The 26,531-nt window shown below is 37.4% G+C and overlaps 1 long non-coding RNA gene across 1 annotated transcript; it reads left to right on the top strand.

Annotated features, from left to right (window-relative positions):
* The first annotated feature begins 7,594 nt into the window (after nucleotides 1-7,594).
* LOC149804745 (uncharacterized) lies at nucleotides 7,595-15,674 on the top strand. The gene is made up of 3 exons (XR_016416541.1): nucleotides 7,595-7,751; nucleotides 11,062-11,238; nucleotides 14,055-15,674. It is a non-coding gene; the product is annotated as an uncharacterized LOC149804745 (long non-coding RNA).
* Nucleotides 15,675-26,531: the final 10,857 nt, after the last annotated feature.

The raw sequence follows: 26,531 nt of genomic DNA, 5'->3' as shown, positions 1-26,531 counted from the left end.
TCTGGACGAGGCCTATCAATTTTCAGGTCACACTGTCCAAGGTCTGGAAGAGACCTATCAATTGTCAGGTCACACTGTCCAAGGTCTGGAAGAGGCCTATTAATTTTCAGGTCATTGTCCATGGTCTGGAAGAGGCCTATCAATTTTCAGGTCACACTGTCCAAGGTCTGGAAGAGGCCTATCAGTTTTCAGGTCACACTGTCCAAGGTCTGGAAGAGGCCTACCAATTTTCAGGTCACACTGTCCAAGGTCTGGAAGAGGCCTATCAATTTTCAGGTCACACTGTCCAAGGTCTGGAAGAGGCCTACCAATTTTCAGGTCACACTGTCCAAGGTCTGGAAGAGGCCTATCAATTTTCAGGTCACACTGTCCAAGGTCTGGAAGAGACCTATCAATTGTCAGGTCACACTGTCCAAGGTCTGGAAGAGGCCTATTAATTTTCAGGTCATTGTCCATGGTCTGGAAGAGGCCTATCAATTTTCAGGTCACACTGTCCAAGGTCTGGAAGAGGCCTATCAGTTTTCAGGTCACACTGTCCAAGGTCTGGAAGAGGCCTACCAATTTTCAGGTCACACTGTCCAAGGTCTGGAAGAGGCCTATCAATTTTCAGGTCACACTGTCCAAGGTCTGGAAGAGGCCTACCAATTTTCAGGTCACACTGTCCAAGGTCTGGAAGAGGCCTATCAATTTTCAGGTCACACTGTCCAAGGTCTGGAAGAGGCTTATCAATTTTCAGGTCACACTGTCCAAGGTCTGGAAGAGGCCTACCAATTTTCAGGTCACACTGTCCAAGGTCTGGAAGAGGCCTATCAATTTTCAGGTCACACTGTCCAAGGTCTGGAAGAGACCTATCAATTGTCAGGTCACACTGTCCAAGGTCTGGAAGAGGCCTATTAATTTTCAGGTCATTGTCCATGGTCTGGAAGAGGCCTATCAATTTTCAGGTCACACTGTCCAAGGTCTGGAAGAGGCCTATCAGTTTTCAGGTCACACTGTCCAAGGTCTGGAAGAGGCCTACCAATTTTCAGGTCACACTGTCCAAGGTCTGGAAGAGGCCTATCAATTTTCAGGTCACACTGTCCAAGGTCTGGAAGAGGCCTACCAATTTTCAGGTCACACTGTCCAAGGTCTGGAAGAGGCCTATCAATTTTCAGGTCACACTGTCCAAGGTCTGGAAGAGGCCTATCAATTTTCAGGTCACATTGTCCAAGATCAAGATCCTTGTGACTTTACGAAAAATTGTTTTGCAGAATAACTTTTGTTCTATAGTAAATTCCCCAACTAAACTTAGTGGATGGCTTACACTTAATGTAATTTGATTTGGTTTGGTTTGGTGCTTTAGAGTACAGCAGCACAAGCAGGTTATTTAGTGCCAAGGCATTTGGAGTAAAGTGCCTGCCTGAGGTCACACCACGGCAGCTGATCCAGGCTGGTTCATTTGTAGGATTCAAATCATACCCTTTCTGTTGTGAGTCTGACATGCAAACCACTATGCGACCATGGCTCCCACATCCAGGGAAACCTATATTTTATGGGGCCTAAAGATCAAAGGTAACATTAATGGTACACATCCAGGGTTATAAGGAAACCTATATTTTATGGGATATAAAAATCAAAGGTAACATTAATGGTATACATCCAGGGTTATAAGGAAACCTATATTTTATGGGATCTAAAGATCATTGGTAACATTAATGGTATACATCCAGGGTTATAAGGAAACCTATATTTTATGGGATATAAAGATCAAAGGTAACATTAATGGTACACATCCAGGGTTATAAGGAAACCTATATTTTATGGGATCTAAAGATCAAAGGTAACATTAATGGTATACATCCAGGGTTATAAGGAAACCTATATTTTATGGGATCTAAAGATCATTGGTAACATTAATGGTATACATCCAGGGTTATAAGGAAACCTATATTTTATGGGATATAAAGATCAAAGGTAACATTAATGGTACACATCCAGGGTTATAAGAAAACCTATATTTTATGGGGTCTAAAGATCAAAGGTAACATTAACGTTACACATTAACTTTAGTTTCTAATGACATGCATTGACTAAAGGTTGAACTCATTGAGATATGTTGGTCAGTGGAAATTTGATCTGTAGATTCAGCCATACCCAAATAGTTCCAGCATGGATGACAATTAAACAGGTATAAAGGTGTCACCATTGGTTTTTTTTCCCTTTGTTGTTTGATGTTAGTTAGAAGATGTTTTTAGAATATATATTTCACCTCAAAAATCCAGGTCTAGGCTGTAGTTAAAAATCTCCCATGTTTGACTTTATAGTAATGTTTATTATCCATGTCAACAAGAATCTCCCATATTTGCATTTATAGCATTTGAAGTCCTTCAGTTCTCTATAATCTATGTTTTCACTCAGCTGAACATCTGTCAACCGTCCCAACCATTATGGTTCACAGATTCCACAACAGATGTAGATGTACTTGTAAGTGATTCCTTCAGACTGACATCTATTTTGTTTTTGGTTATTTTCTATGGTGAAATTTTCCATTTCTAATTTCCCTTTTTTTTTATTACCTGGATATTACCCACCTCAGGCCAGATTCATTTTACAGTAATTTAGTTTCCACATTTTTTTGTGTGCAGGAGGTTATGTTGAGTACTGTGTCAGTGCTAGGCAGGATCATCTCCAGTAGGAACAGCTGGAGTGGAGGCAAACCAGGGCCAAGATTACCATGTTATTCAAGACAGCAAACAACCTATCATCTGACCCATGCATCTAGCTGAACCAGGGCAAATCACACCAAAAAGTTTGTAAAGAAGTCAGCATCAACAGACTCTTTCAAATTCAACATCTTTCCACACACCATGAAAGTCATGGAACAAATTACCAGCAAGAATTGCACGAGCCCCTGACTTGGTATCTCACAAGCAGGAGCATCGGCCATCACCTTCTAATCCAACCATCATCTACAAATAGACCTAGTAATTCTCAGGGCTGTGCCAGCTAAGAAACTATTATCTCTTTGCCACCATGGTAGCCAGATTGGTTGGAGTATGAAGGGATGAAAACATAGATTGACACTCTTACACATTTCCTATTATTACCTGTCCTACTGCTCCTTGATTTCCCATATTCTTGACCAATCACCACCCATTGATTAATAGTAAAGTGTGGCTGCAACAATCTCCAGATAGTTGTAATTTTAAGAAAAGAGCGAACATGGTGACATAAAAATAGACGTATACTAGTAATGCCACTGCCAAGTCACACACACACACACACATGCCACTGGTGGGTGGGTGGGTAGGTGTGTGAGAGAGAGAATATATTGGCGGCACGATTTACCCAAATACTGCCCAAATATACCCAAATACTGACCAAATACTCCTAAATACTGTCCAGAAGTAAGCACGTGATAAATTTACAACTAAAGAGATTTTTTAATTCAATGCAAAATTAAGTTCTGGGTTAAAATAAAATACATTAAATTACTAAAGCAATTAGAATTTCTTTGTATGAAATGTGACGAACATATCCAATTACCATTAGCTCAAAAATTATTGACAGTCTGAGATGACATATATGTCCATAGTTTGCATACTAAATTGCAGTTATCTATATTCTAGAAGAATGTTAAGTTTTATTTGTGGGAAGACCTTCAACATTTAGATATAATTAGCTATTGGCCTCGAATGTGAGCCCCCCCTCCATGGCTCTTTGTTCAAAACATTAAAAGGCTTTTATGTGTTTGTGTTCCCACCCTCTGATTTTTATGCATTGTTGTTTTTTTTCTGTAAAGAATCAACAAAAAATGGAAAAGAAAATGTATTTATGTGATTGTTTTTGTTCCAGTGGTTTCTCTTAATTTGCTACTTTCTTGGATGAATCGTTCTCTGAGGTTCCTGTGTATATAGGCCCTTATTTCATCCTCTCCCAATACTTGATAGCTTTATTCTATAAAATTAATAACTTTTTATATGTTATGTGCTTTCACCCATTAATATATTTGTCTGTGTATAATTACACAAGATAATTCCTATTTCCAGTGATCGTAGCCAACGATCTTATTACTGTCCATGTTTGCTATGTATATGCTATAATGTTTTGTCTGCTATATAGTTTGTGTCTGCACTGGCCTTTGTGTGGTCAGAATTGTTTCTTTTGGTAATTTGCTGTTTATTTTTCATTTCTGATGATCAATGTATATAAACGGTTATATTTGCAAAACTTTACACTTTACTTGGCTGCTTTTACAGGAAATAAATCTTTAACTTTCTTTTGTTTCAACTGGTTTATTTCAACTGAAACCAAACAGTTTAAACCAAGAAGACTAGAAAAAGACAGCCATGCACAAATAAAATTATCTTTTGCAGCCAACACATTTTCTTTTGAATAATTCTCTAAATTTGCTTAATAACCTCTAATGACTACTATAACAATGAAATATCCAGATATAATTTGCGTGTACATAAATTTACTTAAAATAACATGTCATTATGGCTCATCGATTTCTAGGTCAATACAAATATTTTACAGTATCAGCAACAAGTTGAAATAAACTAGTTGAAACATAATAAAGGTTTATATCCTGTAAAAACAGCCATATAAAGTTTTGCAAACATAACCATTTTTCTGTTTTATTTGTTTGTCTTGTCTGTTTTGTATTGCCTTTGAAAAAGACTCATTAAAGAGTTGAAGGCACTCAGGCTAGTTAAATACTAGTTTTGCACTGTTCGTTGTCAGTTTATTACATTTATCTTAATCAATCCCTGACACACATAATCCCTCACTGGATCCGGTGCACTTGAAAGGATTGTTAATTGCCATATGATTTGTATGACCTCCCTCGATATTATAGCCCAGTGAAAGTGAAAGAAGAATAGAATTTCAACAGAGAACTGAGCAAGAATCCTGTGAAGAAATAAAGCAATACGAGCCCCCTTTGACAAGAAAATAACAAATTTAATTAGAAGAAATTAATAACAGCAATTCCAGTTCAAGTTAGATTATATCAATAGAATTTAACAGGAGTGTCCAATTTTGATTTATTTAATTATCATAACGAGAGGTGAAAAGAGCGCAATGTCCACAATTGATTGCATCACCTTCCTTTCCTTGACTGTATATCAACATCCTCCTAGTTCAACCTTCCTAAGCTCTATGCTTTGTCCCTTCATGGACTTCCTGGTCCTTTTATTCTGACCTCATCCTTCTTTTCCTCGGACTTCTGTCTTCAGACTGTCCCATCTCTCACCCAGAAAGCTGTTCCTTAAAGGACTAAAATTCTGTACACCCAACTCTCTAGACATGCATATAATTCTCTCATGTTACTCAGAGCATGTTGGGTATCCACACACCGCATAAATTCTTACTTAGTTCAGTATGACATTGACCTCGCTTCCAGCGGTAGGTCTTAAATTACCACATGAGCATTTATTGAATATTACCATATTCTTTTACATATGCTACTACATGTTCAATTACTAGTGCATGAAATTCACAAATTGTAACTCGCAGCAATCCTTAACCTACAAGATTATTCAAACATTATAAAATCAGATATAATTAGGTAAGTATTGTGAACTCACGATGATCTGTATCGTCCTAACAACCAAGGAAGTTATTTCATATAATCCTATGAAATCATACACATATGAACATTTGGATCGCATGCAATCAATTCTGCCAATGAACTAACAACTGTAAACTTAAAAGGTAAATTACATTACAATTCTAGCATCAACATTTTCCATGAAATTGAATAAAATAAATTGCATAACAACTCTTGCATCAACACATTTCAATGAAATTGAATAAACGATACATAATATGGAAACCTAGTCATAGCAAACACATTTGCATAAAACAAACAATCAAATAATAGAATATTACATGAAACTAAAATTGCGTACCTTATTGCTGTTCTTTTTCAGAACTTGTGCATCCTAGCACTAAAACCTGTCTTTCTTTTTACAAGATGGCCACCTGGTCCCTTTCTTGTTTAACAAGGAAAGCACTATTCTCTTTAGGCCTCCATGGTTTCGACTACTTTTCATCTTCCAGAACATTTTCTGACTAAAGAATTTTGACTAAGGTTATCACTTTAAAGTCTGATTGCTTCTAAAGTGTATGCCTTAATTTATTCTGCCCAATAGTAGGCAGCCGTCCCTAATTTTTCCCAAAGAAATAATTCCTTTCATCAGGTTTAAACAGCTCAGAATCTATGAAAGACCGTGCGTAACAATTTCCCTTTGAAAAAATTATTATTGGACATAGGTTCCTACCAAGTGGTTAGGGTTGGTAGCTCAAATGTTTACTTTCTAAGGACCGTGTTAAAATACCCCGGTCAATTTCACTGAGTTGGAATGCTGCCCCTTTGAAGTTTACAGACATGGGGGGAGATATGAATGAAGAAAGGTCGAAGTAATGCTACGCAAACACTATTCTGGCTTAAATGCAATAAAATTTTTATTCTCAATGCATTCAACTTTAAAATTCACTGCAATTCAAATTTGACACTTCACACACACATATATATGCAATATAGTCAATATTTTTTTTTAAGGAGAAATAAACATCAAATAACTAAAAGAAAAAATTTGACCACACAAAAGCCAGGCCAGACACAGAAACTATATACCAGACAAAACATTATAGCATATACATAGCAAACATGGACAGTAATAAAATCGTTGGCAACGATCACTGGAAATAGGAATTATCTTGTGTAATTATACACAAACAAATATGTTAATGGATGATAGCACATAACATATAACAAGTTACAGAATAAAGCTATCAAGTATTGGGGGAGGAGGAAATAAGGGTCCTATATATACAGAAGCCTCAGAGAATGATTAATCCAAAAAATGAGCAAATTAAGATAAACCACCGCAACAAAAACAATCATATAAATACATTTTCTTTTCAAAATTCTTTTTGATTATTTACGGGGGAAAACCCCATAAATGTTAGACGGTGGGAACCCAAACACATACAAGTCTTTGAATGTTTCGAACAAAGAGCCATGAGGAGGGACATTCGAGGCCAATAGCTAATTATATCTAAACGAAAAAGGCGTGTCCACAAATAAAAATTAATATTCTTCTAGAATATAGATATCTGCAATTAAGTATGAAAATTATGGACATCTTGGACTCTGTTGATAATTTCCGAGCTAATGGTAAATGGAGATGTTCTTTACATTATGTACAAAAAGTTTCTAGTTGCTTTAGTAATTTAACGTATTTCATTTTGACCCAGAACTTAACTATGCAATGAATTTAAAAATTTCTTTATTACTAAACACATCACGTGCTTGTTTCTGGACAGTATTTGGGCAGTGTTTTGGCCGTATTTGGGTAGTATTTGAGTGTATTTGGGTAGATATTGCCACCCAGAATATGTATATCCGTATTCTAAACAAGGAAGAGACAGACACAAGCATTATTTAATTTATAGATTTTTTATAAATATATAAGACATGTACAACACTTGCTCAACCAACAATTTCCTCTAACTGTTGATCGTAGATTGCATTGATTGTGGTGTGACACCGTATTACTGCGTGTTATACAGTTACTTCCCTTGAGATAATCTTTTCCTTGGAAAATTTCAAGGGAAACACCGGCACAAAACAAGCACGTTTGCAAGACTGCAGGAATGTCAACGAAATGTCTTTAACCTCAAAAGCAGTGTTTGGTGGTTCAATTGTATTTACCATTTCAATTATTAGCTATGTACATTGGAAGCAGAATTATGATCGACGGGTAATAATGATGTTTCGTCGATATATACTTTTCTGTACTTACCATGCTCTCGTCTCAAGGTTATTGCACAGGTGCTCGACGCGAGCTTGATGTTAAGAAAAAAAAAAACAATCATCTGAAGGAAAAAATTACGCAGAGTGAAAGAAAAAATACCTTAGATTACCCCCATGACCCGTTCTGACATAGGACCCTCTCTATCATAATTTATGAGAGAAGGTACGGAACTTCCAAATACTTCGCTCCACCCATGGCCATCGATTTCCTTCTGCTATTTCCGTCTTTAAAGGCACACGACCATACTATGTGGCTTGTTTTACTTCTGAGATATTTTTCTATCCATCAAGCCATATTGACTTTTCTGCATTGTACCAAACAAGTTACGTGCTCCGAAACGTGCGATTTTCGCGAAGTTTATCATTGTGGACACTTCGTGCTCCTATGATAATAAGAATAACCTTTTGAGCCAATTATATTTCGGCGTTGACGTTAGTGCCGCATAGCATGCCTATTTTGAAAATAGAGATGCATGTATACGATGTGTTGTGCAGTGAAGAAGACAATGTATAAGTCTTGCATGGAACAGGATTCCTAAAGTTGAATCGAGTTAATGGTAAGTAAAAAACTTACATTTGCATCTACCGCAGTTCTGTAATTCAAGAAGGGATGCACCATAGAGTTGAAAATATTGTCCATATTGCTCTTGTCACCGGTTTTCACATGAGCACAGAAGTGTCCACAATGATAAACTTCGCAAAAATCGCACGTTTCGGAGCCCATAGCTTCAGCTTGAGAGATGGAGAATGACAGATGTGTTGGAAATTCGTGATCGAGAGAACGATAAATACATTTTGTAAAAAGGGATATAAAAAAAATGCACAAAACTAAGTCACTTAATTCATTATGTATGTATGTATTATTCTTATTATTTAGTATATCTTTACAGTTTTCATTTCCAACACGTCTGTCTTTTTCACTGTCTCTCAAAATTCTGTCATGATGGCCACACCTAACCACAGTTCCATCCAAGCATTAGTCAGTTCCTAGTGATATAGTCCTCACTAGATAGTTTCCAGACATTCTTTTCTTGGGGCGATGCTGCTTTCCACGCAACCATCAGCAATTTAAAAATAAGACCAATAATAGATGTATACATAGGTGTTCTGTTCTGACAGGGATTATTACTAAAAAAAAATGAGTACTCTGAAGGATTTAATGCCAAGGGTCAAAAGAAGAGGGTTTTAGTTACCATCCACATACCAAGTCTCCAAAGTCAGAAGAAAAAAAAGCTGAGACAACATGTTGGTCTAACAATGATAAGTACATGGCACAGTATCTGCAAAAATCATTTTTGTGTCAAATGAGTGAAAGGATATTAATGCAGAAAACGCCATGATTCTTATCAATCACAGAATGAAAGCCATGTGTCTGTCAGTTCTACATATGTCATTTTGAATTTAGTCTTTTTTTTGTGGTTAGTTTTCTTTGCATTACAGAATACAGAATAATACTACTTGTAACAACTATCATTGGATGTTTTTGGTTGGTAATATAAAACATGCCATGTTTGTGTAATCACCATCTAGGAAATAGGATGAGGTTTCCTCAAAAGGTCATTTGATGTAAAAACTTACTTGAATTATTGGTCAAGAAATTATGGTAGTTTTGAGGTCGTTAGATTATGGGACATAATATGTGTGGTGCACAAGCATGTATGTGAATTCAGGTTTTGAAACGGTATCAAAATAAAACAATCCCAATGAGGATTTCCATGGTTAAAAAACATAAGAAGAGAAAAATTATTTCTCTGCCTATCACTGAAATATGACATTAACAGGATAACATTCAGCAAGATTAGATGAAATCTAAGACAAAGCACAAAATTGTATTAATATAAAAACACAACAGAATGGTCTTGTTTTCAGACATTACACTATTTACAGGCAATGGAAAAGAATAACCATACAATGGCAGAATTCGTTGCATAGAATTGTTATATTTAAGGTGGCTCAGAACTAATTAATTTAATATTTGTTTTTACTTGTCTTTTTATAGCAAGTTTAATTCCATATGTAGCGATCTATTGCATTGTATGCTTTCAAAAACTGCTTATAGCAGTACCTCACTGATGAGTCTTATTGACCATCTACCATTTCGGTGACTATTAAAGTTGTACGCAAACTGCAAACATGTGTTTAGACCTACCACCTTTAACTTGCAGTTTGATGATTCTTTTCTGCCATTGTCAGTCACGTAATAAAATAATATAAACATTGGCAAAGAACAACTTGTTGATCTATGCTTTTTTGGATGGCTGCAAGAAACAAGTGTCATGCAAGTTCTTAGAATAGCACTTATTTAGCATGGTCTTTGTCTTTCTTTGATTCTATTTTACTTTTCTTTGACACTTATTTTTATTCATATGGGATAAAGAGATAATATCAGCCTTCTTCAAATCTAATTGATTCAGTTTTGCACCCATTTGAAGAATGTTTAGTAGGATGACTACCGGTATTTTGTTCTAAATTGTAATTGCTGTTTAGCACACCCAAGAACTCTTTTTTCCCATATGATATGAAAATCTCATGTCTCTTATATTTCTAGGTCATATTTTCTATAGAAAAATTCAGTAACATATCTAGATAAGCTGAAAACATTTCAGGACCCAAGGAACTCAGATATTTTCATTCCATAAGTGGATAGGTAACATTTCGTATTTATTGACATACCTTGACTATATTGTATTTGTAAGTACAGTATGATGTTTGCAAAACATATTTTTTAATGATGCAAACAGCCAAATTATAGTTTTAAGAAAAAACACAACTAGAAATTCTTAAAGATTCTTATCAGATGAAGAAGAAAATAAAACAAACACTACAAACGTAAAAAATGTCTTCCATAAAATTAGAAAATAATAATGAGCTTAATGGTAATAGCTTTGCATTAACGTGATATTTACGTTCATAGAGTTTTTGACAATGTACGTCATTTTTATTTAAGTTTACACCAGTACTATTGTCTTGAGATTTAATATATCATTTCATTAAAAATTTCAGTAGTAATTAAAGTTTATCAGTTGTAAACAAATTCAGTATCTTGGTTAAAGTTCATTCAAAAAAGTCTTAATGGTTCATGCATTCAGAGATTTAGCAAAAAATTCTAGAACTTATTTTATAAAGGTTGAGCAGCTTAGAATTGTGATGGTGCCTCATAATTTGTCAATTAAATCTGTCCCAGGTCAACTGATTTTAACATTGTAAATAATACAGCATAATTTTTAATAATATTTGTGCTAACTCCATTTTTCTAGAGAATGAGAGAAGGTGTCTACCGCGATTTAGACAGACAAGAGCAGAAAATGCAAAATTTACAAATGCTACAGGATCAAATAGCCCTAACTGAAAAGTACCGGGATGTGGAGAGGATGGAAAAGATTAAAGCAGAGAAGGAGAACGGCATAGCCTAAGTGAAAGCACATCAGTTGCCTGTAAGGTCAAGGCTAATCAAATATTTATTTTCAGAAATTTGACATTTCCCACCAACCTTTTCTCTTGTTCCATTTTTCATTATCTTGCTATGATTCAGTAAGATGTATGTACTGTAATCCATTGAGAAATAATGTATAACATATTTGTTTCTTCAAAGGGACTCATTTTGTAGTTTTTCATTATTATGATATTCTTATGTACACTATTTCTTGCTCCATTATGGTAGCTACAGTAATTCCGTAAGCAAGAATGAAAAGAAATTTACTGGAATTCAGATTTTCCCAACTTCTTCTCCCAAAACATGATTAATTGAGGGAACAAAGTCTTTTGTCTAGAGTCTCTTATTGTAATGAGCACCAAGTTAAACAAAATTCTTCTCCTTGAGTGCACAAAGCATTTCCATATCAGAAAATGGTTTTTTCACTCTGGACTAGGGTGTAGGATTTGTAAAGGTCAGCTGTCATTTGTTTCATTTCATTTTTATTTAGTTTTTGATTGGCCATTTCTAGTGCATTGTCTCAAGCACTGGGTGATTTTCTGCTATACACCTTTATCACCAGTGGCCTCCTGTGTGGATTTTTTATAGTTTCTTGCAAGCATATGTAAACCTGCTTAGCCAGTCACTCCAAGCAGAAGTAAATCTTTCTCACCATTGTGGCTCAGCATGACCCTTCATGCTGTTTGAATGAACCAATTACAGTTTTTATTCACAAAAAAGTCACTCATCAATCAATAAAATGGCACTTTCATTGATGTGTAGGAGATTTTTACATTGTGTGGCTGATGTTGTATTCTTGTTTTTGTGTAATCTTGAAAAACTTGGAAATCTCAGCACATGCAGTGAATTTGATGGAGGAGCATAGTAGATTATTGCCCATGGCCTGCGACAATGTTCGTAATGGAATGTCAGCAACTCTGTCTTCAGGAATTTTCTGCACATTCTGGCTAGTGTCATGTATATACTGTGTTGCACAGATTTTATGAGGTTCAAAACTATTGAGACTTGCTTGATTAACTCCTGAATTTATGAATTCCATAGACAATTACTGCTTGAATATACAGTACATGCCAGTTTGGACTATTGTTTGCAATAACTTCAAAATATCTTTCCTTCAGGGTCAGTATGTTCAGTTCACAGAAAATTGTCAACCCAATGTGGCAGAAAATTTCAGTCTCTCATATATGACATTTTTGGCTTCCACCAAGTCTGGCTTATATTGCTTCGGAGAAATAGGAAGAGACTAAATGACAAACTTACATCTTTTCCCCTCCATTTTTCTGTAAATTTTCATTTTCTGAATCTTCTCAAGACCTTTGCAGAAATAATTAGTAAGCATTTTTTTTTATTCAGATTGAAAGATAACCTCATTTGACAGCTAATTCCAAAGTGATCATAGCATTCATTTTGGTGTTAAATGTAAACGCACTTCTCCTTAATTAGCAGATTTTGTTGTTGTTTAAACTCAGTATTGGACATGGAAGTTGATCCTCTGTATAATTAATGACAAATTAAGGAATAATTACTGTCATATAATCAGTGCATAAAGGAAACCAACATGTATGTTAGTGAAGCGCCTTTAATTAATTTAATTGCATTGACTCACTGGATTGAAATCAGAAGGTGATCTTCAGGTATCAGAGTCGAGGAAATACAATGTAACGGGGTTATTTATACACTGATAAATAATCATGCGATATTTGTTTATTCTGAAGTGTTTTGATTGGTTAATGATTTGGTCACTTAGATGAGATGCAGTCAAGCATGCAGCAGTTATTAATGGCCACTTACGGTATGCGTGACCATGATATATGATATGAATGAATAAATGGAGGGAGTAAGATTGAAGTGTTCAGTATGCCTGGAGAACATGAATAGCCAGATAAAGATGTTTAAAGTGATTAAAATTAATGCTTGCTCGACTTGTTTTACAAGAGGAATAATGTACCCTTATCCCAGATTAGCACTTGGAAAATTGAATTTGTCCATTGTAAAAAATGGTCCAGGACATCAGGATGTGGAATTTGATGAGCCACAAATTTTATTCTGTTCTTTACGACTTTGTTGTGAGGCAGATTCCAGCAAATTTGATAGTTCTGTTGTTAGCGTTTGACAGCAACTAACTTCACTTACATCTGATAAGATGCCATTGCTGCTGACATATCTTGTGTTTTTTAAATCATCCGAGTCCAGCTGAGATATCTGAAAAACATGTACAGTTTCTTCGCTAGTTCCAATCATATTGAAATTTTTTAAGAAAACTGTTGAAAAAACGTACTGTTAATAAATTTACTTCCACTAATTGAGGAACACAAGTTTCTTTTACGTCCTAACAGTTATCAGTTTAGCATTATCATAATTGCATTTATAGTGAATTATGGTTTGTTTTAACCATCTTTTGTTTTCTTTATTTTAAAGTAATATTTTTTAAATATCTTAAAATTGGTGTTCTTCAGATTGTTAAATGCTTTAATGTTTCATGTTTATATATCTTGACTGGATTGCTTTTTGTGATTCTCAGAGGTTAATATTCAGTACCATTTCTAATGAAAAAAATTTCATCATCAGGCAGAGCTTCCAATATAAGCAGTATACTGAGGGGAAAAAAGTTTCCAATTTTTATATTTGTTCCCCAAATTATGGATCCTTGCCCCATTCCCAAAGTTGTAAAAATTTTACGTGATAATATAACCATAATTAACTGATCTGTGATATTTGTTCTGGAATTCATAGTTTTTCCCCAGCTCAGATCAGAATGAAGTAATTAATCAAGCTTTGATTTTTGATTTTTTTTTCTTCTCTCCTCTCTTTCTTCAGGTGGATTTGCAGCTAAATACAAATCTCTTAGGTTCTACGGTGGATGAACATGGAAGAAAAGATATTACACATTGAAAAGGACAAAAAGTTGCACCAAAGTAAAGTCCTTACATCATTTGTAAAGATCTTCATTTTTCCATTGGTCTGCTGTTTTGAGATCAGAAGAGCTTGTGGGATAATGTATTGTCTTTTGCCCATTGTCCAATATCTGCTGTCATTCTGCCTTTATCTGTTAGTTATTTTGTATGTTGCTGCTATTCCTCCTAAATGACTTGTAGCAAAGTCATTGATCTTGGCACTGACTTTCGTCCAGAGGTCTGATTAGTTTGGAATGAAAATGGTGCAGATTTGACATCAGGTATAGCTGCCATGGTAGATACAAAATTGGTCCTAGATGGTGTTGATCTAACTTTCATCCATGTTTGACATGTTGAAATCTTGATATCAGTACTCCCACTGAACATATGGTGGCCTTGACAGGGTTTTTTGAGTACAACATTTCCTATTGTATGTAGTATGTCTTAAATGAAAATAGTGCTGATGATGGGCATATTGAACATTCCTAAATATATATAGCTGGTTCTAAATGAAAAATGGAGTTGATATGACCTGGTAGCCATCTTATTATTCTTATGATTCCTACTACTCTTGAATGGATGGTCACATTTAAATGATGTTTTCTTTTTAAATGTTTCTTACAACTTTTAGTTAGTCCCAAGTGCAAATGGTACTTACATGTACTCAAATATAACCACCATGGCATCTATTTAGTCGTATCTGCAATTTGACTTGAATGAATCATTGTATGGACAAGGGAATTTCACTTCTTACAATATGTATTTGAGCTTTGATTCTGACCTCCATGCATGGAATGGAATGTCATTGTGACTGTGACATCAGATTTTCACAAAAATACTTTTAAAATGATGTATTTACTTTTAAATGAAAAATGGTGCTGATTTTTACTTCAGCTTGGCTGCCAGCACAGTTCGTTTGATAATTATATTGTTATGTCTCCTGTCATATGGGTTTCATCAAGATGCCTCAAAGAAAATGTAGCTATCACTAATAAAAATTATTCTTACCAAGCTAACCCAGAACCATGCTCACCATCTTGGAAGCCTTACACTTCCTGGAATAATCACTGCTGCAACATAAATTTAATTTTGTTGAGTACAGTGTGACCTTGCCATAACGTGCCCTGCGATAACATGAATTTGGATATGTTGTGGCATGGCTCCCAAAATTTCGTATATTCATTCGCACATGAAAAAATATTTTTTGTTCCAATTATTTGAAATAGTGTGTATAAAAATATTTTGGGGAAGAGATCGCGCATGAATTCAATAATACGATCGTGGCATGGTTCCTGAAATTTGAAATGTATGTGTATTTTTCTCGTACTGGGAAAAATATTTTTTTGTTCAAAGTACGTGAAATAGTGTATAAAAAATTATTATCATTTTGGGGAAGAGATTGCGTATGAATTTGAATATAACACGATCAGGGCGTAGCTTCTGAAATTAAACAATTTCACCAGGTTCTTGAAGTGTTATGCCAAAATAAACATTATCGGAAATGTTACTTTTAACTGATCCATGAGTAAAGCCAGTAATTCGTCTTTGTGATTGTCTTCAATTAATTCTGTATACAATCATTGCTCAAATAATAGCCAACATGTGTTTCTTCTTTAACTGCATACACAACCAAGCAACGGACAGTGCAGTGGTTGATAAAAGATTCTTACAATTTAATAAACATCAAAAAAACAAAAGCCACCAACATATTTGCTGGGCTTGGTGGTGTTATTAGACACAATCAGTTGACCAGTAAATAATGTCCGCTATATTAGCTGGAAATTGAAAGGGTATGAAATTGTATATGTGTTCAGCTTAAATTTTTTTAGTAAAAGTGACTCGTGACCATTGCAGGCCTACTGCACTTTGTTCTCTGGTTTTACATGTATGCTTATGAACTCGTTATTAATTTCCTATTTTTTATACAAATATTTTACCGTTACGGAAAAGCAAGTTTACAAACGCAAGTCGTTTTCTGCACTTTGCACAATGATTAGTATAGTAGTTTCCACGTTTCTTTTGATATTCACAAAATCTGAATATAAAGTTATATGCATGCTGAAAGCATGTGTTGATTGTTAATTATTTTTGCTGTAGTCGTTCAAACGAATAGGCATACTAGCATTAATTATTTGAAATTTACAATGGATAAATGAACCTGGAAACACATGAGAAAATTTTAGCAGTATGAAATTTGTTCAGACACCATTCTTACACCCTGGAACATAATGAACCGAACACAAGCTTCATGTTTCTTAACCTAATTTTGCTGTTAATTTTTCCCATTGAATTCAGACACAATGATCTGTACCAAAATTATTGAATAGTTTAAATATGTATGCAATTTTTGCAATGAAATTACATATAATAATTACATGCCACTAAAACACTTGTATGTTCATTAGTACTTTCAAGACTGGACTATTGTAACTCAATTCTGTCTGGTTCGTCTCAATATCTACTTCAGAAACTTCAAAAAGTTCAAAACATCTGCATGGATAATACTTAGAGTACCATGATCAGAGCACACCTCCCTGCTGCTCTGTACCCTACACTGGCTATCCATTCGATCCAGAATCAAACACAATATTTGTTTTCTGTGCTACGTTTCACTGATGAACTCCAGTCCAACATACATATCCGACCTCACCCATGTATACACACCAGCAAGATACTTACGCTCCTCTTCTGACAATCGTATACTCATTATTCCTACTATGAAAACAAAGTCATATGAACAACGTTCTTTTGCATACCAGGGCCCAGCAACGTGGAATGAATTGCCCACTAAACTTAAACACAAAGACACAGTGATCACATTCAAGAGTGCTCTCAAAACTCACTTATTTCGACTGCAAGAACAAACTTAAAAACCTAATAATGTTCCCTACCCTAAATATTTTCAGCATGTTTTTTTCTGTTTTTTTTAATTTCATGGTGTTTTTTATTGGTAATAATATCATTATATATGTTTTTTTTATGTTATAAGTGTTGTCTGATGTTGTAAAGTGCTTAGAGCTTCTAAAGATTAGTCACTATACAAAATTCTCATTATTATTGTTATTATTGATTAATTACAAGCACCCGTGGTACGATATCAGTAATCAGATGGCAAGTAAATGTTTATGCTTTATATTAGACGTTGAATTCAGACACAATGATCTGGGACAAAATTATTGAATAATATAAATCTGTGTGCAATTTTTCAGTGGAAATACATGCATTATGGATGAATTGCATGCCACGATAGCACGATAGTAAACGGTGTTGATACCCTATTCATCATATACATTAGACATGAATACATGTGTATGTGCCAGTGAGTTGTTCTATGAAAAAAGTAAAATACTGTAAAACCCTGCATTAATGTGACCCCGCTATTAACGCGATCCAATTTTTGGACCCCAATTATTGCGTTCTAGCGGGGTTCCACTGTACATCAAAAGGTAATTGGGGACAAGATAATCAAATAAATCAAATCAATTCCTCCCATCTCTTCTGTATACATATACTTGTTTAAGATTACTTGAAAGTATCTAATACAAATGGGCAATATTCAAACTGCATCCTAAAAATACTCACCCCAAGAAAGCATTTATACAGAAAGCATGTCCAACAAGACATGTTAAATTTTACTAAAATGTAAGTATCAGTCTGTTTCACAAATTTCTTGATGCATTTGATGCTTTTAGATATATAAATGAGTGTTTCTACCAAAACTAGATATGGGAGGCAAGTCCTGCATTGAATAACCCATCCACAAGTACGTAATATTGTACACGACTGTGAGAACATGACCATTGGATCCAGTATGAATGACACGATATGAAAGGTATTATGCATGCTTTTCATGGTCATTCTTCTACAAGCCAGTGATGCTAATTAATAATAATGTGAATAGGCATGTTCAGCAATTCCAATGCATTTCATTCCAGTTATTACACTAAACGGGGCCCCGAGTGGTCTAAAGCGCTCTCCGTTACAGATCACTGCCTTCTCACCTCTGTCTGTATGGGTTCGAGTCTAGGACTCGGCCAGTGTGGGTATGTAAGAAAGCTTGCCAGTAGCTTCTCGTGGATCGGTGGTTCTTCCCGGGTTCTTCCTCCACCATTAATATTGGCCGCCATGCATAGCCTATTGTGTGCTGAAAAATGGCTTTAAATCCCACAACAACAACAACAGTTACACTAAACCATTGCAGTTGAACTTACGATCAGCTTCTTTCTTTATTCTTTGCATGAAAACGGAAAAAATATGGTACTATAACCATATAGTGAAGAATTCCTGAACATGACACTTTATTATGTCCACCGATCATGTGATCACTTTGGAAAGACCTTTGTTGTAGCAGTGATAGTAGTAGTGATTCCCATATAGCAAATCTGTAAAGAGGCATCTTCTCAAGCAGTTTTGGTAATTATTTGATAGTTCATAGTAATGTAAATGTAATAGCATGTATATTTTGAAAGTTTGAAAACATTATTGTAATAGCACTTCATTTAGTAACTACTATGCCCCAAATTTGCCCATGTTACACTTCACATTTTGGATCACCACATCCCAGTTCACATTTTGGGTCACCATATCCCAATTCACATTTTGGATCACCATATCCCAATTCACATTTTGGGTCACCATATCCCAATTCACATTTTGGGTTACCATATCCCAATTCACATTTTGGATCACCATATCCCAATTCACATTTTGGGTCACCATATCCCAATTCACATTTTGGGTCACCATATCCCAATTCACATTTTGGATCACCATATCCCATTTCACACTGGCATTTTTTATTGCATATTCCTTAACTTTAAACTCCTTAATTCTCATGGTTGTCATATCCATGGTGAGCAAAAGAGCATCATAATGTTTAAGGACTCTTGCTGTTTTTATTTGTAGCCATTGGCAGAATTTTTAAAATGGTCTTCTGTTTGCTAAGTTTGACATTCATTTTAAGAGTGGAGTAATTATTCTCTGACTTATGCCACAGGTGTATTGCATGTAATGATATGAAAAATAATGCATGCACGACAGACTCTAATCAGAGCATAAGTATGTATAGCACAGAATTTTATTGTTTCTGTTTGTATGTGTGTGTATATATATATGTGTGTGTGTGTATATATACATATATATATATATATATATATATATATATATATATATATATATATATATATATATATATATATATATACATGTGTGTGTGTATATGTGTATATATATATATATATATATATATATATATACATACACACACACACACCCCACATACATTAAAATTAACATGTCATTTAAAGTGTTAATATAAAGCAATTTTATATACCAATACTACTGATATATCAAATTGTGATCTGCCCATGGCTTAATAATACACATATATAAACATTCTAGTGACTGTCTGCAGTTGATTCTAGATCAGTGATGAATTTCCCCTTATTAATCATTAGTAACATATGAAAATAACAATAAAAGGTATTAATAATCCTAATTTTCTAAAGAAATTTAATATGGTACATATTTTCATCACAATCCTTACTGATTTCTGTTCCCCCCACTTCTCATGCATAACCGACAAACTACGCAGAAATGTGGAGTGAGAGAGAAAAGGAATTCGGACTTAATTAAAACCTTGAAATGGAAATTACACCAAGTAACCTACAAGAGTATGGTTCATTGTAATGATACTTGTGCACTTTCCTTGGGATTTATCTACAGTGTTTATCAATGATACAAAGCAACCATGTTGACATTATACGCTAAATTCCTCGGTTACATGGTACACATACTGTGATGTATTGTTTTGTATTTGTTGTTTTTACTTAAACATACTATAATGTTCTGAAAATCCATTATTATTAATTAAATATTAAAATGTCCAAAGGTCACTCTCTGAACCATCATAGCAAGATATGGGCTAAAATCTATGAAATGACAAATGTACAGGATTTTCGTTTGTGTCATCCCATGATATCTCTGGACTTAAGAATGATGATAAAAGTTAAGTCAAACCGACAAAAGGATGAGAGAGAGAGAGACAGAGAGAGAGAGAGAGATATTTAAAGTCGAACCAACCACAGAAAGAGAGACAGGGAAAGTCAAACCAGCCAGAGATAGACGGAGTGTTCATAGTCAGTGGTACTGTTACTAAAGCAGAATAATGAGTTACATCAACGGTAAATATATTTAAATATTTTCATTACCTCTTGTTGGTTAGTCATTTCGCTTAGTTTGTATTCCACATAATTTCCAGGAGCTGGTAGGTGAATGGCTTAGCATTCAAATGAATGGCGTAGCTAACCAAGTGTTTGTTGTGCGCTACTTTTATTATTAAAACCATCTTTCACATGTAAACCATAAGTGTGTATTATATTGATTTAATCAATGTGAAGAAAAACAGAAACTAAATAAAGATATCATGGTATATCATTGATACAGCATACATACTATATATATATATATATATATATATATATATATGGTAGTTGGGAGTGGACTCTTGAATGAAAGATAGTTGTCACAACTGTTAAGTGGCAGATGATTTCAATTCATGGAAAGAGATGTGTTAATTGAGATAAGAAATTTTATTACTAGCTTGAGAGGTTTCAGAATAATTAAAAATTGTTTATGTTGTGGTTATTCATTTTACTAAATGTATACTGGTATGACCCAAATTTTGTTAACTTCGACATTTTGTAGTTAATGGTTATAATGATACTTTCTACTAGTTTGAGAACGAAGTGTCTAATGCAACATTCTCAATGAATGAAGCTGAGTCATGTTTAGTTCAAGGAAAGCTACAAGCAGATGGTTGCCATGTCTTTAAACTTTCTACCTTACCAGTATATGGTAAAACATGGAAGAATTTGAATATTGCACAAATTTGAACATACAAATTATTTACAAGAAGAAATATTTGCTCTCTCTCTCTCTCTCTCTCTCTCTCTCTCTCTCTCTCGTATTATTTATGAAAAGCACACACAGTAATAACAATTAAAAGTCAAAGTTTCTTACCTTGGATTTTCTTATGAAGAATGGCAAAATATAGAGCTTCAATGTTCTTGATGGCATTGATATTTGTATGCCCCCACCTTGTGCATATAGCATTTGACTTGTCCTCTGTCCTGGACAATCAGGTAATTTATGTATGAATGCAGATCCCTTATTTCTTGTGCAGTTACTCTTATTCTTTAGACCATCTTGAAACTTGGCAGGCATTAACATGGGGTCAGCAAGTTCACATTATGTCATTGCACTCTGTTGCATTTTTCCTTGAGTTATATCCCTTTTTAGTATTAAAGATATATACTGTGTATATTATATTTTGTGTGCAAAACTAGTGCCAAAGTGGTCCAAGGTTGACATTGCCCGGGGTGGGAGTGGGAGACAAGCGCCCCAATCCTCCAAAAATGCCCCATATGGCTTGCGTCTCTGACTGCATCTGTCAACTAAAATCCAGCTCCTGGCCTTCGCTAGTGGCTTAGATTTGAAGCCCGGCAGACAATGTTTTCTACTAACAGGAGAAGGGGTGAAGGCGGCCCACTGGCGCCTTAAAACCAGTTGCTTCGGGTAGATGGGACTCGTAAACCTTGGATGGTAGCTCATCTAGGAGAAGGAAAACTCCGATTCCAAACCTCTGCTGCAATGTGGCTATACCCACTCATGGGAAAGGCTAAGGGAGTAAACCCCGACAGAAAATCCGGAGATGGAGTCCCTAAGGTGGTCTAACATTGACTTCAACGTCATTCTGGCAACTCCTGCGACGCCGTTGGTGCCAAGCTGTATTGGCATTCATCGTTCTCTTGGGCATACCAGCTGCATGGAGAGGGGGGATCTGCTGCATGGACAACAGCTGATTCTCCATACCACCCTGCCCAGGCTTCATAGCTCCACTGGAGAGGACAATCCAGCGTCGTCATACGGCGTCAGCACAACACGAGAAGTAGCAGTTTACCGGTTCTAAGTCAAAGCTCGATTCGCGTAGAGCTTGGCGCCAGGGGTTACTTCTGACGGTGGGAGAGATCACCAGGTCTCACTGGACAGCTACCGCCCGCCTCAAGCTGGGCAGCCCCCAGTCAGTAAGGTGCTGCCCGTCATGGCCTGCCTGCTTCACTGGGTGCGTGGAGCTTAGAGAACCATTTCGACAAGTGGGCCACAAAACTCCGCACCAGGAAAGACTAAAAGAAGAAATAAGAAGACTCCAACTCTTTGTTTTGCAAACTGGAACATCAGGACCATGTGTCCTGGATTGACCGCTGACCTACAGCAGATCGACAATGCACGGAAGACTGCTGTCATTGACAGAGAACTCTCCCAACTGAACATCGACATTGCCTGCCTCTAGGAGACCCGACTGGCTGACAGCGGCACCATCAGGGAAGCCAATTACACATTCTTTTGGCAGGGGAAGCCCTCGGATGAACCTAGGCAGCATGGTGTAGGCTTTGCCATAAAGAACACACTAATCGCCTTCATTGAACCTCCATCATCAGGTACTGAGAGAATCCTTGCCCTCCGGCTGTCAACATCCTTAGGCCCGGTCAACATCTTCAATGTGTACGCCCCAACCCTATGCTCCACTTACAAGAAGAAAGACAAGTTTTATGAGGCTCTGGATCAGGCAATATCCAGTATCACCAACAATGAAAGCCTTTACTTACTCGGAGACTTCAGTGCTAGAGTGTGAGCTGACCATGAGGCCTGGTCCACCTGTCTCGGCTTTTACAGAAGGGGCAAGATCAACGAGAATGGTCAGCGACTGCTGGAGATGTGCTGCTCCCACAGCCTATGTGTGACTAACACTTTCTTCAAATGCAAGGAGATCCACCAGGTGTCGTGGAGACACCCACGTTCACGCCACTGGCACCAGCTAGACCTCGTCATCACCAGGCGTGCAGAACTGGCCAGTGTCCTCCTCACCCGCAGCTACCACAGTGCCAATTGTGACACGGACCATTCCCTCGTGGCCAGCAAGGTGCGAATATTACCCAAGAAGCTGCACCACGCCAAGAAGAAGGGTCACCCACGCATCAACACCTGCTGTGCAAGCGACCCAGAGAAAACACAGCAGTTCATCAGCAAACTGAAGGAAGCCCTCAGCAAAGTGACACCTGATGACACCATTGATTCCAAGTGGTCCCATATCCGTGACTCTGTGTACAATTCAGCCATCACAGCTTACGGGAAGAGGGAGCGAAAGAATGTTGACTGGTATGAGACAAACTGGGAGGAGATGGAGCCCATGACTGAGGCAAAGAGGAAAGCCCTCCTGGCATACAAGGCTGCACCTAGCCCCAGAACACTACAAGCCCTCAGGATTGCAAGGAACAACGCCCAGAAGATCGACTGCCGCTGTGCTAACACCTATTGGCTGAACCTTTGCAACAGTATACAGACAGCTGCTGACACCGGGGATACAAGAGGAATGTATGAGAGTATCAAAAAGGCGACAGGCGCCCCCCCCCCCCGCTACAAGACCGCCCCCTCAAGTCCAAGACGGGCGAAGTCATCACATACCAGGGGAAACAACTGCAACGATGGGTTGAGCACTATCTCGATCTATATGCAACCCAAAACAATGTCACTGGAACTGCCCTGGACGCCATTCCAGACCTGCCTGTCATGGAGGAGCTAGACACACAGCCCACCCTGGAAGAGCTCGGAAAAGCCATCGATTGCCTTGCCTGTGGGAAGGCTCCTGGAAGCGACGGCATTCCGCCTGAAATCCTCAAGAGCGGAAAACCAGCACTGCTCCAGCCCCTACACACACTCCTCTGCCTTTGCTGGGAACAGGGATACATCCCACAGGACATGCGTGACGCCAACATCGTCACTTTGTACAAAAACAACGGAGACCATAGCGACTGCAACAACTATCGATGCATCTCCCTCTTCAGCATCGTCGGAAAGGCTTTCGCCCGTGTTTCCTTGGCGCGCTTGCAGATCCTAGCCTCCCGCGTCTACCCAGAGTCCCAGTGTGGATTTCGAGCGGGCAGGTCAACTGTAGACATGATCTTCTCACTACGTCAGCTGCAAGAGAAGTGTCGCGAGCAGCAGATGCCCCTCTACATTGCCTTCATAGACCTGACGAAGGCGTTTGACCTGGCTAGTCGGAGTGGACTCTTCAGACTCCTGCAGAAGATCGTCTGTCCCCCCCCCCCCACACACACATCTGCTTGCTGTCATCATGTCGTTCCACGAGAACATGCACAGCACAGTGTGCTTCAATGGCGCAACATCTGAAGCATTCCCAGTCATCAGCGGAGTCAAACAAGGCTATGTCCTTGCGCCGACGCTCTTTGCCATCTTCTTCTCCATGCTTCTCCAGTACGCATTCAAGGACTGCAGCGAGGGAGTGTACATCCATACCAGGGCTGACGCCAAGCTGTTCAGCATCGCCCGTCTCCGTGCTAAGACTAAAGTCACAGAGGTACTCATCGTAAATTGCTTTTCGCCGACGATGCAGCCTTGACATCACAAACGGAAGATGGACTTAAGCAGCTGGTATACCGCCCCTCCCATGCTTGTAAGGAATTTGAACTGACCATCAGTTTGAAGAAAACGAACGTCATGGCGCAGGACGCAGACTCCCCTCCCTCTGTCACCATCTATGGGTACAACTTGGAAGTTGTCGAGAACTTCACATACCTCGGGTATAACATCTACAGCTCACTCTCCATTGATTCTGAGGTGAACGGTAGGATTGCCAAGGCAGCAGCAGTGATGGCCAGACTTAACCAGAGAGTCTGGAACAACCCCAACCTCACAGAGAAGGCCAAACTGCGTGTCTACCAAGCCTGCGTACTCAGCTCACTTCTCTACAGCACCGAAACATGGACCACCTATGCAAGACACGAGAGGAAACTCAACAGCTTCCACCTGAGATGTCTGCGGCGCATTCTGCACATCCAGTGGCAGGACAAAGTACCCAACACAGAGGTTCTAGAACGCGCCAACATGAACAGCATGTTCTCCATTCTCAGCGAGAGGCGCCTTCGCTGGCTTGGCCATGTCAAGAGAAAGGACCCAGGTCGCATTCCCAAGGGCCTGTTATATGGGGAGTTAGCAGAAGGTGCACGACCAACTGGACGACCACATCTGCGCTACAAAGATGTTTGCAAGAAGGATATGAAGACGGCAAACATCAGTGTCAATGACTGGGAGAGCTGTGCGAAGAACTGTTCCAGCTGGCGTCTAGCTGTCAGGCAGGGAGTTCAAAACGCAGAGGAAGAGAGAAGAATAAAACAAGCTGAAAAGAGAGCTAGAAAGAAGGATAAACAAAAGCTTACTTTGGAGCTACGCCATCGTCTCCCGTAGACGGACTGATGCCAAGAAGAAGGCAAAACTAGTGCCAAAGTTTCCGGTACATTTTTCTTAAACTTAGGAGACATTATTGATATGAGACCAATATGTGCATATCATTAGGTGATTTTCTGTAGTTATGCCCATTTTTAGTGTTAATATAAATATATATGTGGATGATTTTTTTTATGCAGCTAGGCTAGGAACATGACAATAAAGTTAGCAAGCATTATTAACATGAGTTGAACATGTTCTGTTGTCACATTCCAATGATTTTGTTAATATACACATTTCTTTTTTTTTCTCAGTGTTCTTTTTCATGTTCATGCTTAAATGCATATATTATTGCTCAGAAATTTTATCTTGTTCAATGCGCACCATTCATTCAAGGGCCACTCTGGTGGCGTAAGTGGTTAAAGTATCCACCTCAGATGTGGTATGTCGTGGATTTGAACCCCAGCCAAGTTATACCAAAAACTTAAAAAAAATGGTATTATCTGTTGGCTGGCTTGGCACTCAGCATGAAGAGATTAATGTCAGGCCTGGTTGCTTGGCGCTCAGCATTAAGAGGTTACGTGTTAGGACTGGTCGGCCTGGTATCAGGATAATGTGATACATGATGCTACATGTTTGCAGCATGATGACCTAGTTCTAGACCATTACAAACTGCCACACTGCAGACAATATATTAATATGTCTGAACAATTGTTATAGCTATGTTAAAAATTCAAATCACACACACACCATGGGGGGGGGGGCAAATTTGTAGTTCAGTCACAAGTATGTGCAGACTATGCTTGAACTAGATTTAAATTAAGGTTTTAAATAAATTTTACGTAAAAGTACAAAAGAAACCATCACAATACTACTGGTATATGTTTATGACTATTTCTACCCCTACCACCCTCCTCCAAGGTGAAGGAAATGTATTACCATCTACACTATCTTGTAAGTCGAGACCAATTGCAAACTGCATCTACCCAAATTTAACATTGCTGGATATGCTGGAACATCTTGATATGTGCAGTTTGTTAGAATTAGTCAACAGAACAAATAACATTGACCCAGATAAGCCAGCAAATTAGGCAACTGC

Source organism: Sinohyriopsis cumingii, chromosome 2 (assembly GCF_028554795.1).
Source record: "Sinohyriopsis cumingii isolate HCF-2022 chromosome 2, ASM2855479v2, whole genome shotgun sequence".
NCBI lineage: Eukaryota > Metazoa > Mollusca > Bivalvia > Unionida > Unionidae > Sinohyriopsis > Sinohyriopsis cumingii.
The sequence above is the reverse complement of the archived record's forward strand: the minus strand, read 5'-3'. Positions and strand labels throughout refer to the sequence as shown.